Here is a 17,992-nt window from a genome sequence, read left to right on the forward strand (position 1 = left end):
TTGTAACATATACCACCTGGTTTCTAGTCAATTCACACATTTTTCATGCGGCTGACATGCAGTAATTTTAAGTAATGGTGTAATAGCCTATAGTTTCTGCGCATGTTGTATTAATTGTGATAGGCTTACGTTTTACAAGTATAGCGTACCACTGCTATTTATTTTGCCGGGATGCTGTACCTGATCGTACCACCTTACTTTCACCCCTGCTTTTACCAACAAAAATCATGTACACTTATAAAAGAGACAATTGCCTTCAAGCAGATCATTTTTATTTTATTCGAGGACTTCAGGCTGAGGAGTAATAGCTACTTGTTTGTAGAACCGGCATCTTCACTTGAACAAATGTCACAGGCAAAATTACAGGCTGCGTCCTGCACTCGAGGGGGCGTTTTTCTTTAGAAAACCCCAAAAAAGAAACGTTTAATTGTATTGCTATTTACAAAGGGGTGTATATTCTAATTATATTGGCAAATTTAACTTGCAACATGGCCTTTAATAGCCTACTAATAACAACAACCATAATAATACTAAAGGTCATGATTATCATCATCATCATTAATTGGACAATTATACAACATTTAAAAGCAGTTTTTTGAATAACACTACACAAGCCTACCATTATAAGGGAGGGAGAACTACCTTTGCAATGTTCATCAATATCTATTCAAGCTGAAACACTCATTTTATTCAAATTTTAAGCACATTGGCCCCCAACCAAATGAACTGCCAATAAGCCAACATTCCATTCAAACAATGCAGTCAATCCACAGCCATACGGTATACTTACTGAAATCAGTAGACCAGAGGACTAAAACAAGTTGTAAATGCAACAAGTACTGAAATTAGCTTTTAAACAGCAACATTTTCTCTCAGCCTCATTGCAAAATGTGTAGAATTGTCGGATGCGTAGCACTGTTTCCCCCCCAGAAAAGGGGCTCTTGCTCAGACCTTGCGGACGCCCCGCGAAACTGCGGTACGCCACTGACCTTACCTCGTCAGGCTGGCTGTGTTGGATGGTGAAATTATTGCTCACCGGTGCCACACCCCCTTCTTCTCTGTAGCTTATGGTATATTCCAATGATGCTGAGTTGGTGATTGTGTCCACCAGGGAAGATTTTTTTTAAAGATGAACAGTTGAATCCTAACCATTAGAAAAAAGCTAATCACACGCGTTCCGCTCTACATATCAAACGCTGTCTTGCCATTCTCTTCGACACATTCACCGGAGCATCATAGCCTATTCAGCTGAAGCGAGCGTAGCTCAACCGTCATCATTGCGTTATTTGCCAAGGATACACGAGGATACAGCATATAATAATGTGAACAGTCTTCTTCTTATTTCTAATGAAGTGAAACTATGGCATGGGAATAAGCCTCCGGTATGGTCACATCACGAAAAGGTGAGCCATTTGTCTACTAGCTACTGCTTTCAGCCTGTGTCTATCGTAGAATTGCTACGTGGCGCGCTATATTCTACTGTATCGCTCCTGAATCGTGGTATCCTCAGGTGCAAAAACATTCGAGAAAGGGATTGTAGGCTATAGTGAGTGCAGTGATAGCCCCGTATCAATACACAAGGTGCCGTCTAGGCTATGGGATATTCCCATTCGGTGGGCCCGTGGTGCTAATGGACATTATCTTTATGTTCCTAGCTGGTGATACCAACTCTGAGGAAAGGACATTCTGTCGTAGCCAACCTAAACATGACCATTTCGCTAACGGCTACAGACTCCACCTGTCCCGTAAACTTTACAGACAGCAAGGTAATTGGAGTTGCCATGTTGGGCAGCAATGAACCAGTGCATTACAATATATTTATTAGGCTTACATTGTGTACGTTAAGGTTAGGCTATAATGTAGCTTAACTTGTGTATCGTATTGTTAGTAGTGTGTAGCCTAGTAGTAGTATTATACATTCAGTAATGTCGGCAGTTCTGCGAATATAGAATTATCAGTATCAGTCGATCAGCTTTCTCGGGTAAAGATGCAGACAAGTAGCCTATGTAAAATGTTATACTAATGCACTTGGCTTGATGTCATGACCAGAAACAAAATATATTTGACAACTTTCAAAGATGAAACAAACAAAATCATTTTTATAATAATATCTGAATTGTATCTATGACAGGTTGTACAATTGCTGCTATCTGTTGACAACCTTGTGCAATGTGCAAGACAGACCCGTCTGAAACTGGCATCTGACATATTTCTTACTCAGCCGTGTCCAGTAATAGCTTTAATAACATGTGTTTAATTGAAAACAACTGTTACATATATGTTACCTGCAATTATGTTTTTTTTTTTTTACATGATAACGCTACTGAGTATGATGGCATTTATTGGCATTCATTTGCTCTCAGGAGCCACCTGAAACACACAGGCTCTGGGCTATTATAGTCAGAGGCAATGCTGAGCTTCCATTACTGCATTTTTGGAAAATGTTAATTATATTAATCTGCATTGAGTAGGCTAGATGAAACCACTGCAGATGTGCTATGCGAAAGCCATATTCATGTACCGTTATGTAAGCCTACCTCATGTAGTGTAATGGATGATATTCTTGGTATTCTTATCAAATGCTATGAACCTCTTGAATAGATCAATCCGAATATCATCCGAATAAAACGCAGCTCTAAAATCTAAATACCAGTAGGCCTATTGGATTGATAAACAGTGTGACCACAGTTCATTTTCTAGATAAAAGGACACAGTCATTTTTTTTTTTGTTGAGTTATTGAGTTTAAAATCTATACAAGCAAGTCCCAGTGTGTTTTGAGAAGTCATGTACTGTACCCTGAATTCAGTATGGTTTACATTGTACATCATCAAGCAGCCAGTCTTCCCTTGCCTTATTTCTCACCCATTTCAATTTAATCACTGGGTTTAGCTGTAGAGAAAAATATTGGGAAAAAAATAGCTACTGTTACATATCGCAATATTATTTTGGATGATATTATATCAATACTGGGACTTTTTGTTGTTGTTGCTAGGTAGCGTTAGCTAACGCTAGTCGGCTGTACCAGTGCCAAAACTACAGTATTTTTCATCTTATAGCTTGTTATCCATCTTCTTTTGAAATAATAGTGAGTCAATATGTTTTCAGCACTTTTATTTTCAAGACTGATCAAAACACATTTTCTCTTGCTGTGCTATCTCCTGTCTCTCTGCTGCAGACATAAAGTGAGCAATATGTTTGGAACATCAGATCACAATAAAATTGCAGTAACAAATCGCAATACATATAGAATCGTGAGAATTGAAATACATAGTGTACCGGCACCTGCTTCATTCCGCCAATTAGGTTCCTTTTTAATAAGTAGTGTAACTTGGTGCAAAAAAACATTCTGTCATAAAGGGCACTTCATCAAAAACATGTTTTCCCATCTCAAGAGGTTCAATTATAAAAACACTATAGTAAGTGCCTATTAAGTGTCAAATAAAGTAAGAGTTGATGACATCTCAAATCAGCCATAAATTCCCTTTTGACAGGGGGAATGGAAGCTTGTTGTGTGAAACAGGGAGGGGCAATTGATTGCAAGCTTGACATTATTTTAATTGTTAAAACATTTCTAGCCTGTCTATCTATGTGCCATCAAACACCTGCAGCATATCCAGAATGCTGCAGCCTACCTGGTGTTTAACCTTCCCAAGTTCTCCCATGTCACCCCGCTCCTCCGCACACTCCACTGGCTTCCAGTCGAAGCTCGCATCCACTACAAGACCATGGTACTTGCCTATGGAACAGCAAGAGGAACTGCCCCTCCCAACCTTCAGGCTATGCTCAAACCCTAGACCTTAACCAGAGCACTCCATTCTGGCTCCTCTGGTCTTTTGGCCCTCCCACCACTACTGGAGAGCAGCTCCTGCTCAGTCCAGTCCAAGCTCTTCTCTGTCCAGGCACCCTAATGGTGAAACCAGCTTCCCCCTGAAGCTAGGACAGCAGAGCCCCTGCCTATCTTCCAAAAACATCTGAAACCCTACCTCTTCAAAGAGTATCTTAAATAATCCCCCTTACTAGCTCTGACTTTTCTGACAGCTACTTTGAGGAGAAATGTACTTTCTATGCCTGTGATATGTGGTTGTCCCACCTAGCTATCTTAAGATGAATGCACTCACTTTAAGTCACTCTGAATAAGAGTGAATACTAAATGACAAACATTTTAATGTAACAGGGTTGACCTTTTTATGCTCAACCCGCTTAGTTTCACACCACAAAACACCAGAACATGTCCAAAAAGAGTACAAGCAGCTCACCTGCTTTTACACTATGATTTGACCGTTCAATGTTACTTTTGAAAAAAACTATTTTGAAAGGAATAGTTTCACCATATTAAAATGAGAGTTTTGTGTCCGTAACAGGGTTGACCTTAAAATTAGGGACAGGGTTTTTGTTAAACTTAAAATTAATCACATTAAATAAATAATCATCTTCAGAAATTACTTTGTCAAAGCAACAAAATAACAAGGGCTTTACAATGATCGTGAACACTGCATTTTGGCACTTTAGCAAGTCTTTATTCATATACAAAATATAAATTATTGAAAACTCAGTGTTTCAAGCTTTTAAAATTCAATATTTGTGTACAATTTATAATTGAAATATCAAAGGGACGCAAAAGACACTCCTTTCGTGGAATGACCCACCTAAGTATCGTGATAATATCGTATTTTGAGGTCCCTGGTCATTTCCAGCCCTAGAGAAACGCACAAATGCAAGTTTTGAAATGATTAGGACATAAAAAGCTTGCTTATGTTATTCTGCATTTATGTCTAAGCACATCAGCTAAGATTCAGAATAGGTTTTACAGATTGTAGAGAAACACAGTTTGATTTGTATGATGCTAAAGCAAGACCTGCCCATCTTACATATCAAAACAAGTCATTGCACTTGGTTAGTCTTCTGCATAATCTATCTTTAATATATATTTAATAACGCCAACAGTGCTTTTGTTTCTAGACCTTCATTTCACAAAAGAAACCTTCAGTTATTATACTGAACAAAAATATAAATGCAACAAAACAATTTTAAAGATTTTACTGAGTTACAGTTCATATAAGGAACTCAGTCAATTGAAATTAATTCATTAGGCCCTAATCTATGGATTTCACATGACTGGGAATACAGATATGCATCTGTTGGTCAAAGATACCTTAAAATAAAAGGTACGGGCGTAGATCAGAATACCAGTCAGTATCTGGTGTGACCACCATTTGCTTCATGCAGCGTGACACATCTCCTTCGCATAGAGTTGATCAGGCTGTTGATTATGGCCTGTTGAATGTTGTCCCACTCCCCTTCAATGTCTGTGCGAAGTTGCTGGATATTGTCGGGAACTACAGTCGTGGCCAAAAGTTTTGAGAATGACACATATTCATTTTCACAAAATCTGCTGCCTCAGTTTGCATGATGGCAATTTGCATATACTCCAGAATGTTATGAAGAGTGATCAGATGAATTGCAATGAATTGCCAAGTCCCTCTTTGCCATGCAAATGAACTGAAATCCCAAAAACATTTCCACTGCATTTCAGCCCTGCCACAAAAGGACCAGCTGACAGCATGTCAGTGATTCTTGCATTAACATAGGTGTGAGTGTTGACGAGGACAAGGCTGGAGATCACTCTGTCATGCTGATTGAGTTCGATTAACAGACTGGAAGCTTCAAAAGGAGGGTGGTGCTTGGAATCATTGTTCTTCCTCTGTCAAACATGGTTACCTGTAAGGAAACACGTGCCATCATCATTGCTTTGCACAAAAAGGGCTTCACAGGCAAGGATATTGCTGCCAGTAAGATTGCACCTAAATCAACCATTTATCGGATCATCAAGAACTTCAAGGAGAGCAGTTCAATTGTTGTGAAGAAGGCTTCAGGGTGCCCAAGAAAGTGAAGCAAGCGCCAGGACCGTCTCCTAAAGTTGATTCAGCTGCGGGATCGAGGCACCACCAATACAGAGCTTGCTCAGGAATGGCAGCAGGCAGGTGTGCGTGCATCTGCCTGCACAGTGAGGCGAAGACTTTTGGAGGATGGCCTGGTGTCAAGAAGGGCAGCAAAGAAGCCACTTCTCTCCAGGAAAAACATCAGGAACAGACTGATATTCTGCAAAAGGTACAGTGATTGGACTGCTGAGGACTGGGGTAAAGTCATTTTCTCTGATGAATCCCCTTTCCGATTGTTTGGGGCATCCGGAAAAAAGCTTGTCCAGAGAAGACAAGGTGAGCGCTACCATCAGTCCTGTGTCATGCCAACAGTAAAGCATCCTGAGACCATTCATGTGTGGGGTTGCTTCTCAGCCAAGGGAGTGGGCTCAACACAGCCTTGAATAAAGAATGGTACCAACACATCCTCCGACAGTAACTTCTCCCAACCATCCAGGAACAGTTTGGTGACGAACAATGCCTTTTCCAGCATGATGGATCACCTTGCCATAAGGCAAAAGTGATAACTAAGTGGCTCGGGGGAACAAAACATCGATATTTTGGGTCCATGGCCAGGAAACTCCCCAGACTTTAATCCCATTGAGAACTTGTGGTCAATCCTCAAGAGGCGGGGTGGACAAACAAAAACCCACAAATTCTGACAAACTCCAAGCATTAATTATGCAAGAATGGGCTGCCATCAGTCAGGATGTGGCCCAGAAGTTAATTGGCAGCATGCCAGGGCGGATTGCAGAGGTCTTGAAAAAGAAGGGTCAACACTGTAAATATTGACTCTTTGCATCAACTTCATGTAATTTTCAATAAAAGCCTTTGACACTTATGAAATGCTTGTAAATATACTTAAGTATTCCATAGTAACATCTGACAAAAATACCTAAAGACACTGAAGCAGCAAACTTTGCGGAAATTAATATTTGTGTCAAAACTCTCAACTTTTGGCCACGACTGTAGAACATGCTGTTGTACACATTGATCCAGAGCATCCCATACATGCTCAATGTCTGGTGAGTATGCAGGCCATGGAAGAACTGGGACATTTTCAGCTTCCAGGAATTGTGTACAGATTTTTGCAACATGGGGTCGTGCATTATAATGCTTAAACTTGAGGGGATGGCCGCGGATGAATGGCACGACAATGGGCCTCAGGATCTTGTCACGTTATCTTTGTGCATTCAAATTGCCATGGATAAAATGTATTTGTGTTCGTTGTCTGTAGCTTATGCCTACCCATACATAACCCTATCGCCATCATGGGGCACTCTGTTCACAATGTTGACGTCAACAAACCGCTCGCCCACATGATGCCATACACGTGGTCTGCGGTTGTTAGGACAAATTCTCTAAAACGACATTGGATGCGGCTTATGGTAGAGAAATTAAAATTCAATTCTCTAGCAACAGCTCTGGAGGACATTCCCGCAGTCAGCTTGTCAATAGCACACTCCTTCAAGACTGTTGGAAAAACATTCCAGGTGAAGCTGGTTGAGAGAATGTCAAGAGTGTGCAAAGGGTGGCTACTTTGAAGAATCTCAAAAATAAAATATATTTTGATTTGTTTAACACTTCTTTGGTTACTACATGATTCCATATGTGTTATTTCATAGTTTTGATGTCTTCACTATTATTCTGTAATGTAGAACATAGTACAAATAAAGAAAAACCCTTGAATGAGTAGGTGTGTCCAAACTTTAGACTGGTACTGTATATTCCCATGGGGTCCCGTGTATCTCAGTTGGTAGAGCATGGAGCTTGCAACGCCAGGGTTGTGGGTTAGATTCCCACGCAGAACCAGTATGAAAAATGTATGCATTTACAACTGTAAGTTTCTCTGGATAAGACCATCTGCTAAATTAATAAAATGTAAAAAATATTTAACTAATGGGAGATGCCGTTGGGTTATTCTTTCTTTTAATGTCCAAGGAAATATGGAAACATATTGGTGGGACATTTGATGTCTAAAGGTGGTGAAAACAAGAGTATTAGTATGCATATTTGCAATTCTTAAATGGAAGTAATGTGATGTTGACCTCCTCAATGACAACCCCTAGGCATATCTTCTCAATGTATGAGACACATTGTCGAGTATGGCCTGCCTTTTTGCAGAAAAGTACAAGGTGACACTTTATTTACAGGTCTGGTTATGAATTCCTAATACATTATCACATAGTTTCAGAACCATTAAATTCAGTAAATACATATGGTCTGTTGTTCACTTGCCCTGGTAATATATGGTTTAGTGTCAGTATTGGTTGTGGTGAAGGTGGTACTGTTGGTAGCGCTGGTATTTGTAGTTATATCACTACTTAGAAGTTGCATCAAATATGAACTCTCCCTCTCTCCCATTGGCATTGAAACAACCAATTGTTTTCATGTCTGCCTAACCTTATTCTGAGTTATTTATGTTCACTTTGTATTCAACTGATAAAATAAAAACTGAATCTGAATTGAAGTTTTTGAGTAATATTTCCCATAGTTTATAATATTTTGTTTTCTCCCCGTATCATGTGGTTGTATAACAGCCTTTTCTGCCCAACGTCAACTGCCTATTTTCTATTCAATGATTTGTCTCCACCTCTTCCACCCATGCTTGTCTGTTGATCGCTGTACATTTTTCTTCTCAAATTATGCCATTGGCATACCCTGTAGTCAAAGGGATTGTAGTCTTTACAGCAAAGGTAATAATTTCACCCCCCCCCCCCCACCATCCTCTCCATAGCCTCCCACTTCAGCGGTGGCTTACTCTACCTACAGTACCTTTCCATACAGTAACCATATTTGTTTAAATCTATCTTGTACATGGTGTTATGTCCCCATATTAACCTATATAATTTGGGTCATGTTAGTTTGGCTTCATGCATTTCTAGATTTAGTTTTTATCAGGAAGGTACTGATCATATAGTAGTTGAGACTAAACAATTACTGTTTTTTGAGTCTCTAAATGGTATTGATATAAATGATCCAGTTTAAAAACAAATTACACTGAACAGAAATATAAACTCAACATGTAAAGTATTTGTCCTGTGTTTCATGAGCTGAAATAAAAGATACCAGAAATATTTTATGCAAACCAAAAGCTGATTTCTCTCATTTTGGGCACAAATTTGTTTACGTCTCTGTTAGGGAGCATTTCTTCTTTGCCAAGATAATCCATCAACCTGACAGGTGTGGCATATCAAAAAGCTGATTTAAACAGCTTGATCATTACACAGGTGCACCTTGTGCTGCGGACAATAAAAGGCACTCTAAAAAGTGCAGTTTTGTCACAGATGTATTGACTGCAGGCATGTCCACCAGAGCTGATGATAGAGAATTAAATGTTAATTTCTCTACCATAAGTCACTTCAAACGTCGTTTTAGAGAATTTGGCAGTATGTCCTACCGGCCTCACAACCGCAGACCACGTGGTACACACCAGCCCAGGACCTGCACATCCGTCAAGTCTCTCTTGACTTGAGAGGATATAGTCATAAAGTGAATATCAGTACTACACCATAACTTGTAACATGCCATACAGTAGAGTGACACACTACATCTCTTATGGGTGGCAGGTAGCCTAGTTGGGCCAGTAACTGAAAGGTCGCTGGTTTGAATCCCTGAGTTGACTAGGTGAAAAACATATGCCCTTGAGCAAGGCACTTAACCCTAATTGCTCTTGTAAGTTGCTCTGGATAAGAGTGTCAGTTAAATTACTATATGAAAATTATATACAGTACTTGGCTTAGGCAGGAGCTCCTTTCTTCATTCAAGGAACCATTGAACCATGATTTACTGTACTTTGAAAAAGCACCTGTGTTCAATACAGCAACATGTGTAGGCTAGAGGTTAAAAGAGATTTTGAAGAGCTCTTGATACCAGAGATATCTTTGAGTTCTGTGTGTGGAAAACCCAATGTCGTATTTGTTTGCACTTGTATAACCTATCCAAAAAGTGTTTGCTCAAATATATTAATTGGACTCTAGGGAGAAAGTTGATCAGCTTCTGTTGTTCTCTTTAAATGCTAATGAGGAGGAATTAAACTTTTCCTTTAAATTATTTTGCTTACCTTTCCCATTCGATTTACATTATGTATAAACTGAGACTAATGACTCTAGGTTTGAATAAAGTGGAGCTGGTATCAGACAAAACAAAATAGTGTTTGTTTTCAACAACTGAAGATTTTCAAAGTTTACCTCGCCACTAGAGACCAATGAACAAAGGGAGTGCATCTGGTCCACTGGAGTCTTACAACAGAAGAGCTACAGTAACAACATCTACAAATATTGACTCACAAAAGAACTCAGTGATATCTATTAAGATCTCTGGTTCTTATCACAGAGGGATCAGAACAAAGGACCAGACAAGATGCTTTCTGATGATTAGATGATTCAGAACAACGTGCAAGGATAAGGAAGCTCTGCTGTGGAGATTATTCAAGTAAACTACAGTAACGCACCAAAGTGAAATAAACGAATGATGATGACGAAGAGGAAATGACTGTCTTATATTTTTTCAAATGAGTTTTGACTGGTGTGTGATTTAGTGTGTTCAGTACATGGCACATATATTTCATGTCTAGCACAGATGATTGGTTTGAGGGACGGGCTTTGGAAGGGCCGGCCTAGCAGAGTGGATGGAAGACTGGGAGCAGCCAGCTGCGATGCATGGGGGAACGCACAGTGGAGAGGGGCTTGACAGACGTGACGGTAAGGATAGTGAATGTGTTGCATCTAAGGGCTTGTCCATGAGGGAAGGATGGAGCCAAAGTTGAATGTCAAATGGTAGACTGTTGAGAGATGACTAAAGCGTGAGTGTCATACAGACATTTGACATTGGAAGATTCTGAGTGACACCTTCTTACACTCTAAATGGCCGATTTGCAGCTGCAGCACAATGCAATGAGGACCCTGAAAGTGGAAGCTGTGGGTCATGCAATAAATTGTTAGCTGGTGCCTGGCAAAAGCGCACGTGTCAGAGTAATGCCTCTGTACATTCCTCCATTTGATACATGGCTTTGGAATAAAGTGGATGTATGCCTTTTATAGGAGTGATCTATTCATCCTTACAATAAGATGCCATTCTCATAAGAGATCCCTCTACTTTACTGATAACCCTGGTGCCCCAAACTAGGCTTGTAATGTGAGCGAGCATCAAGAAAAACATCAGTGCTCCTGTTGTAATCCATCTTGAGATCCATGTTGTGTGCGTTGGCCAATTACTCAAAAAGCTTTTATGTGAAAATGCACACGACTCATTTCACTGGTACCACGCAACCATGTGTTCTTTCTTTTTTCCATCTATGGCATACCATTTGATTCTTTGACATACAGTATTTCCATACAGGTTTTACTCTCTCAATGATTTGTATTTAAACATTGAAACAGTGTTGTCAAGAGTGATCATGTCCTCTGATATAAACAGCGGTACCACCCACAGACTCTAGCAAGAACTCTCCAGGTGTTTTCAAATCATAGTTCTAGTGCTTTCAGTTCAAGTCCATTATGTTTCAATGTCTACTGGCAGTTTAGAGCATAAGAACAGAGATTGCTTGTGTAATTTGCTCTGAACTTCAGGACCAGAAATGGTGGGGAGCACCCTTAAAACCAGTTGTACCATTCGTCAAACTGCAAATGAAACCAGCCAATAAAAGGCTTGTACTAGTTCCCATAAACCACCAAGCATTTCTGCATAGGGTGATACATGCCATGCTTCTAAGCCTAGCAAACTGAATTTCATGTTGAGCTAGATCTGCCCACATTCTGGGTGGGTTGCCATGGGGCTTGCTGATAAAAAGGTTACTGTCAGGTTGCTTAACGAATCACACCATTAGATGTTTGTATAAGGGAGGAGCTCCCCTGAGTTAGAGGCTGCGTACAATAGCCTACAAGGAGCAGAAGAAATCAATTGCTACTACTCAGATTACAGGAAATATTAGGGTGTCATCTCATTCGTAACAGATAATCGTAACAGACATTGTTCCGTAAATGGGTACGGTAGACAGCTGGTGGACAAGACTATTGTATCGCCCATGGTTATCCTCGGTAATATTGAATTATGCATACATGTACTCACCATCAAGCACACCATAGGCTTTCATTTTTGTTTTTTGTAGTTATTGTCTAATACACTGTGTTATATACTTTAATTCCTACCATTACATCTTTGTAGAGTATTAGGTTTATAATTTTAGGGAATCCAATCTTCTATGAACAGCAGGCTGACGCATTGGGCCTCTTTTGAGCCCCAGAAACAAACATGTATCTTTAAAGGAGATAAATCAATGCCTTCAGCACTTAATTTGATAGCCTCATGTAGCTAACAGTCCATTAGGCGCTGTGACAACCCAGAGCACCCTGTGAATGTTTACGATCCGTAGGTGTCAAAGCACAACGGGAAAGTCACAGTGAAACATGCTGCCTGTCAGGTCGTAACCTCAAATATTCTGCAAAGCTGCAAAAGTTGAACCTGTGTCAATGGATTACTTTCTCAGGAGATGCGGCTTGTGCTACATTCTGAAAATGGTTATTGCATTAGGAAGAGTCAGTCACCTTTCATTTGCGCATAACAGTGTAGGAAAGAGAAGATTTCAGTGCCTCCCCTTGCCTCCTCCATTCCTGGGCCTGCTTCATTAGAACTGGTGTTCGGGTGGGGAGAGAGAGTGATATCTTCACAGGCCTGCCTGCCCTGTGACAAGGTGAAAGATGATGATCGAGTACGAGACCCCAGAGTTGTAGAAGAGCAAAGGACGAGGCGACAGTCAAGTGCAGTGGGTCCCGGCATCCAAAACAGTGCTGTGGGTGTACGTCTGTCTCTAGTTGTAGACGCCCATTAGATGTTGGCTGTGAATGATTACTTGGAGAACAGTGCTACATTTGATGAGCGTAACAGTAACTACACATTTTTTATAGTCAAAACAAGAACTGACAGTTCACCAATCAGCAACGAAGCACGTAAAAAGTTATTTACTGATGTGTGGGTCCAGTTTATTGCTCTGAAGGCCATGTTATACAATTCCATTTCACCAATTCACCTACTGTATGCAACAGCAATCAAAGAGGAGAGGAGAAGAACCATATAGTTGTATGCTGTGAATGTACAACAGTGTGATGTAAAGAGGCTAGCAAGCAAGAAACATCGAGAGGGAACGAGAGGTCTACTCTACGTGTTATTAAGCTGTAATCCATTATTATAGTACATCCAGTCCCCCACTCTGCTCCGCTCTGCAAGCTGTGACAACTCCATGTGAAGGGACAGGTGTCACTCAGGGTCAAAACAATCCTAGCACTCTCACTTAATTGGACTCCTGTCTTCCCTGGTGGAATGGACAGAGCAGAGCTGGTGTACTGGGAATAACCTAGTATTGGATCATCTCTATACTATACAGTGAGGGAAAAAATAATTTGATCCCCTGCTGATTTTGTACATTTGCCCACTGACAAAGAAATGATCAGTCTATAATTTTTAATGGTAGGTTTATTTGAACAGTGCGAGACAGAATAACAACAAAAAAATCCAGAAAAACGCATGTTAAAAATGTTATAAATTCATTTGCATTTTAATGAGGGAAATAAGTATTTGACCCCTCTGCAAAACATGACTTAGTACTTGGTGGCAAAACCCTTGTTGGCAATCAGAGGTCAGACGTTTCTTGTAGTTGGCCACCAGGTTTGCACACATCTCATGAAGGATTTTGTCCCACTCCTCTTTGCAGATCTTCTCCAAGTCATTAAGGTTTCGAGGCTGACGTTTGGCAACTCGAACCTTCAGCTCCCTCCACAGATTTTCTATGGGATTAAGGTCTGGAGACTGGCTAGGCCACTCCAGGACCTTAATGTGCTTCTTCGTGAGCCACTCCTTTGTTGCCTTGGCTGTGTGTTTTGGGTCATTGTCATGCTGGAATACCCATCTATGACCCATTTTCAATGCCCTGGCTGAGGGAAGGAGGTTCTCACCCAAGATTTGACAGTACATGGCCCCATCCATCGTCCCTTTGATAAGCATAATGTTTCCACCTCCATGTTTGACGGTAGGGATGGTGTTCTTCAGGTCATAGGCAGCATTCCTCCTCCTCCAAACACGGCGAGTTGAGTTGATGCCAAAGAGCTCCATTTTGGTCTCATCTGACCACAACACTTTCACCCAGTTGTCCTCTGAATCATTCAGATGTTCATTGGCAAACTTCAGATGGGCATGTATATGTGCTTTCTTGAGCAGGGGGACCTTGCGGGCGCTGCAGGATTTCAGTCCTTCACGGCATAGTGTGTTACCAATTGTTTTCTTGGTGACTATGGTCCCAGCTGCCTTGAGATCATTGACAAGATCCTCCCGTGTAGTTCTGGGCTGATTCCTCACCGTCCCCATGATCATTGCAACTCCACGAGGTGAGATCTTGCATGGAGCCCCAGGCCGAGGGAGATTGACAGTTATTTTGTGTTTCTTCCATTTGCGAATAATCGCACCAACTGTTGTCACCTTCTCACCAAGCTGCTTGGCGATGGTCTAGTAGCCCATTCCAGCCTTGTGTAGGTCTACAATCTTGTCTCTGACATCCTTGGAGAGCTCTTTGGTCTTGGCCATGGTGGAGAGTTTGGAATCTGATTGACTTGATTGATTCTGTGGACAGGTGTCTTTTTATACAGGTAACAAACTGAGATTAGGAGCACTCCCTTTAAGAGTGTGCTCCTAATCTCAGCTCGTTACCTGTATAAAAGACACCTGGGAGCCATAAATCTTTCTGATTGAGAGGGGGTCAAATACTTATTTCCCTCATTTATGCAAATCAATTTATTACATTTTTGACATGTGTTTTTCTGGATTTTTTTGTTGTTATTCTGTCTCTCACTGTTCAAATAAACCTACCATTAAAATTATAGACTGATCATTTCTTTGTCAGTGGGCAAACGTACAAAATCAGCAGGGGATCAAATACTTTTTTCCTCACTGTAGTTCACGCTTCCTGGGTTTCCATACAAAAAAATGGATAGTCCCGTACCCCTTCAAACATTCAACCTCCAGCTGCGTACCCCCTCTAGCACCAGGGTCAGCGCGCACTCAAATGTTGTTTTTTTTGCCATCATTGTAAGCCTGCCCCACACACACACACACACACACTATACGATACATTTATTAAACATAAGAATGAGTGTGAGTTTTTGTCACAACCTGGCTCGTGGGAAGTGACAAAGAGCTCTTATAGGACCAGGGCACAAATAATAATAATCAATAATTTTGCTCTTTATTTAGCCATCTTACATATAAAACCTTATTTGTTAATAACTCACCAATTTCGATGAGGCTCTCTTGTTCAGATATCGGTAAGTGGACTGGAGGCAGGGCAGGAAAGGGATAACAAATCCAGTTTGTGTTGTCCGTTTCGGGAAAGTACCTGCATAATTGTGCACCCAGCTTAGGTGCTTCGCTATATTACATTTGACATTGTCCGTAAGCTTGAGTTCATTTGCACACAGAAAATCATACAATGATTCCCTTAGCAGCAAGAGCCTTTTGGTGGATGCTGCAGTGTACCCAAGTGGCATCGGGAGCAACTGCTTGCACGGGCATTACCACTCCGCTATGTCTCCCTGTCATGGCTTTTGCACCATCAGTAAAGATACCAACATATCTTGACCACCAAAGCCCATTTGATGTCACAAAGCTATCCAGTACTTAAAAAATACCCTCTCCTGTTGTCCTGGTTTCCAGAAGAGGATGTCTTCCTTAATTGAACCCCAATAAACATAACGAACATATACCAGCAGCTGTGCCAGGCCGCCACATCTGTTGACTCATCCAGCTGTAATGCACAGAATTCACTGGCTTGTATGCGAAGAATCACAACTGTCAGTGTCCACGCTAGCTGGGCTAGCAACAAATGTAGAATTACTGATGCTAGCATTGGATGTGCTCGTGGAAGCAGAACAACTTGTGTCGTTGACAGGTGCAGGTGTAGTACTGCTGGTAGTAGCAGTACTACCAGTAGAGCTGATATGTGACTCTATGGACACGTGCCTTACTTTTTTTTTAACCATTTATCAATTTTTGATCAAACAGAATGTGCAGCAGCTATGTTTGGCTACATATGGACCGTTAGTGGAATTCCCGCGAGAGAGTAACGGTTAATGCGGTTGGATGTTAACTATTTGACTAGGCTACCTCTATTTGACATTGTTATTTTGCTGAACACTAGATGGTTGAATTTTATTTTGGGCTGTGAAACGAGGCTACTCAGGCGAGGAAAAAAAACATCGCCCAAATGTATAGCCCCGTTGGACAATCTAAATGGACTGTTTGAAAATGTGAATCACATTTTTATTTGGCGTACACCCGACAGCATTGCGCGTACCCCCCCAGTTTGGGTATAGCCATTCTAGAATATTGGGTTTCTTACTTTACATATGACCCAGGCAAAAACAATGTCTCTGTCTCTTACTAGTTTTTGTACCTGCTACTTGAATGAAGCCACATCCACCTGCAGAGCTGCATTGGTGAGACATTTATGAGATGTGCTGAAGGCATCCATAAATCTATCAGAATGAGCTGGGGGGCCCTTACGGCTCTTCGGACATGTAAGTATGAATTGGCCTTTACTTAGCGATGGGACGTGGTGAGGCAGTGTTTGATTAGTGTTGTCACATGGTTGAGCTGCAGTAATGGACCGAGTGGGGCTGCTGCTGCTGCTTGTCACTGTATCCAGACACTGCTTATGACACACTGTTGTTTTATAGCCCCAGAGGATTGCCACTTAAAATGTATGTCTTATTTTCACTATTTAAATGTTCTACTTTTTATTCTCTAGTGCTGTTTTTTCCATAAGGAAAAAAGATAGAGTATTGGACTTTGAAAAACATGAGTCTGTTCACTTAAAACAAGGAAACCCCTTAAATACAATAGTCATTTCTATAAGCACAGGATAATATAATGCATAAAATTGCAAATATATTCAAGGCTTATTCTTATCAATTATTTATGGGAATATATCTTCTATTGCACATTTTATGTCCCACAAATGTGCTAATTTCTGAATAAGCTTACAGTATATTAATGATTTATGATAATAACTCTTTTATGTTGAAAAAAAAAATGCTATTAGACATTTAAATTAGTGGTGGTGATTTTGCCTCTGGAGAGAAATGAAGCATGGCAACCTTGGGTAGGACTTGCCAGAATTGGGTCAACAATTTATTTGGTTGTGTGTGTGTGTACACTTGTGGGTGTGTATGCATAGTTGTTTGTGTCTGGCTGTGCGTGTTTACGTGTGTGCATGTGTGTTCTTATCTACAGTACCAGTCAAAAGTTTGGAGACACCTACTCATTCAAGGGTTTTTCTTTATTTTTACTATTTTCTACATTGTATAATAATGGTGAAGACATCAAAACTATGAAATAACACATATGGAATCATGTAGTAACCAAAAAAGTGTCAAACAAACAAATTAAAATATATTTGAGATTCTTCAAAGTAGCCACCTTTTGCCTTGATGACAGCTTTGCACACTCTTGGCATTCTCTCAACCAGCTTCATGAGGTAGTCACCTGGAATGCATTTCAATGAACAGGCGTGCCTTGTTAATTTGTGGAATTTCTTTCCTTCTTAATCCGTTTGAGCCAATCACTTGTGTTGTGACCAGTGGTGGAAAAAGTACCCAATTGTCGTACCTTAATAAAAAATGACTCGAGTGAAAGTCACCAAGTAAAATCCTACTTGAGTAAAAGTATTTGGTTTTAAATGTAATTAGTATCAAAAGTAAATGTTATTGATAAAATATACTTAAGTATCAAAAGTAAAAGTATAAATCATTTTAAAATGTCCTTATATTAAGAAAACCAGACGGCATCATTTTCTTGTTTTTTTTAAATTTACGGATATCTAGGGGCACGCTCCAACACTCAGACATCATTTACAAACGGAGCATGTGTTTAGTTAGTCCGCCAGATCAGAGGCAGTAGGGATGACTAGGGATGTTCTCTTGATACATGCGTGAATTAGACCATTTACCTGTCCTGCTAAGCAGTCAGGCAAAAAGTAGGGAGTAAAAAGTACATCATTTTCTTTGGGAATGTAGTGAAGTAAAAGTTG

At 40.4% G+C, this 17,992-nt stretch overlaps 1 protein-coding gene across 1 annotated transcript in view; it reads left to right on the plus strand.

The window, feature by feature from the left end:
- Nucleotides 1–1,021: 1,021 nt before the first annotated feature.
- LOC106603321 (teneurin-1-like) overlaps nt 1,022–17,992 on the plus strand; it is a 187,802-nt gene continuing 170,831 nt past the window's right edge. The window contains 1 exon segment of the mRNA XM_014196852.2: nt 1,022–1,403. The gene's annotated coding sequence lies outside the window, so the exon portion shown is untranslated.

The sequence above is a fragment of the Salmo salar genome, chromosome ssa04 (genome assembly GCF_905237065.1).
Source record: "Salmo salar chromosome ssa04, Ssal_v3.1, whole genome shotgun sequence".
NCBI classification, from domain to species: domain Eukaryota; kingdom Metazoa; phylum Chordata; class Actinopteri; order Salmoniformes; family Salmonidae; genus Salmo; species Salmo salar.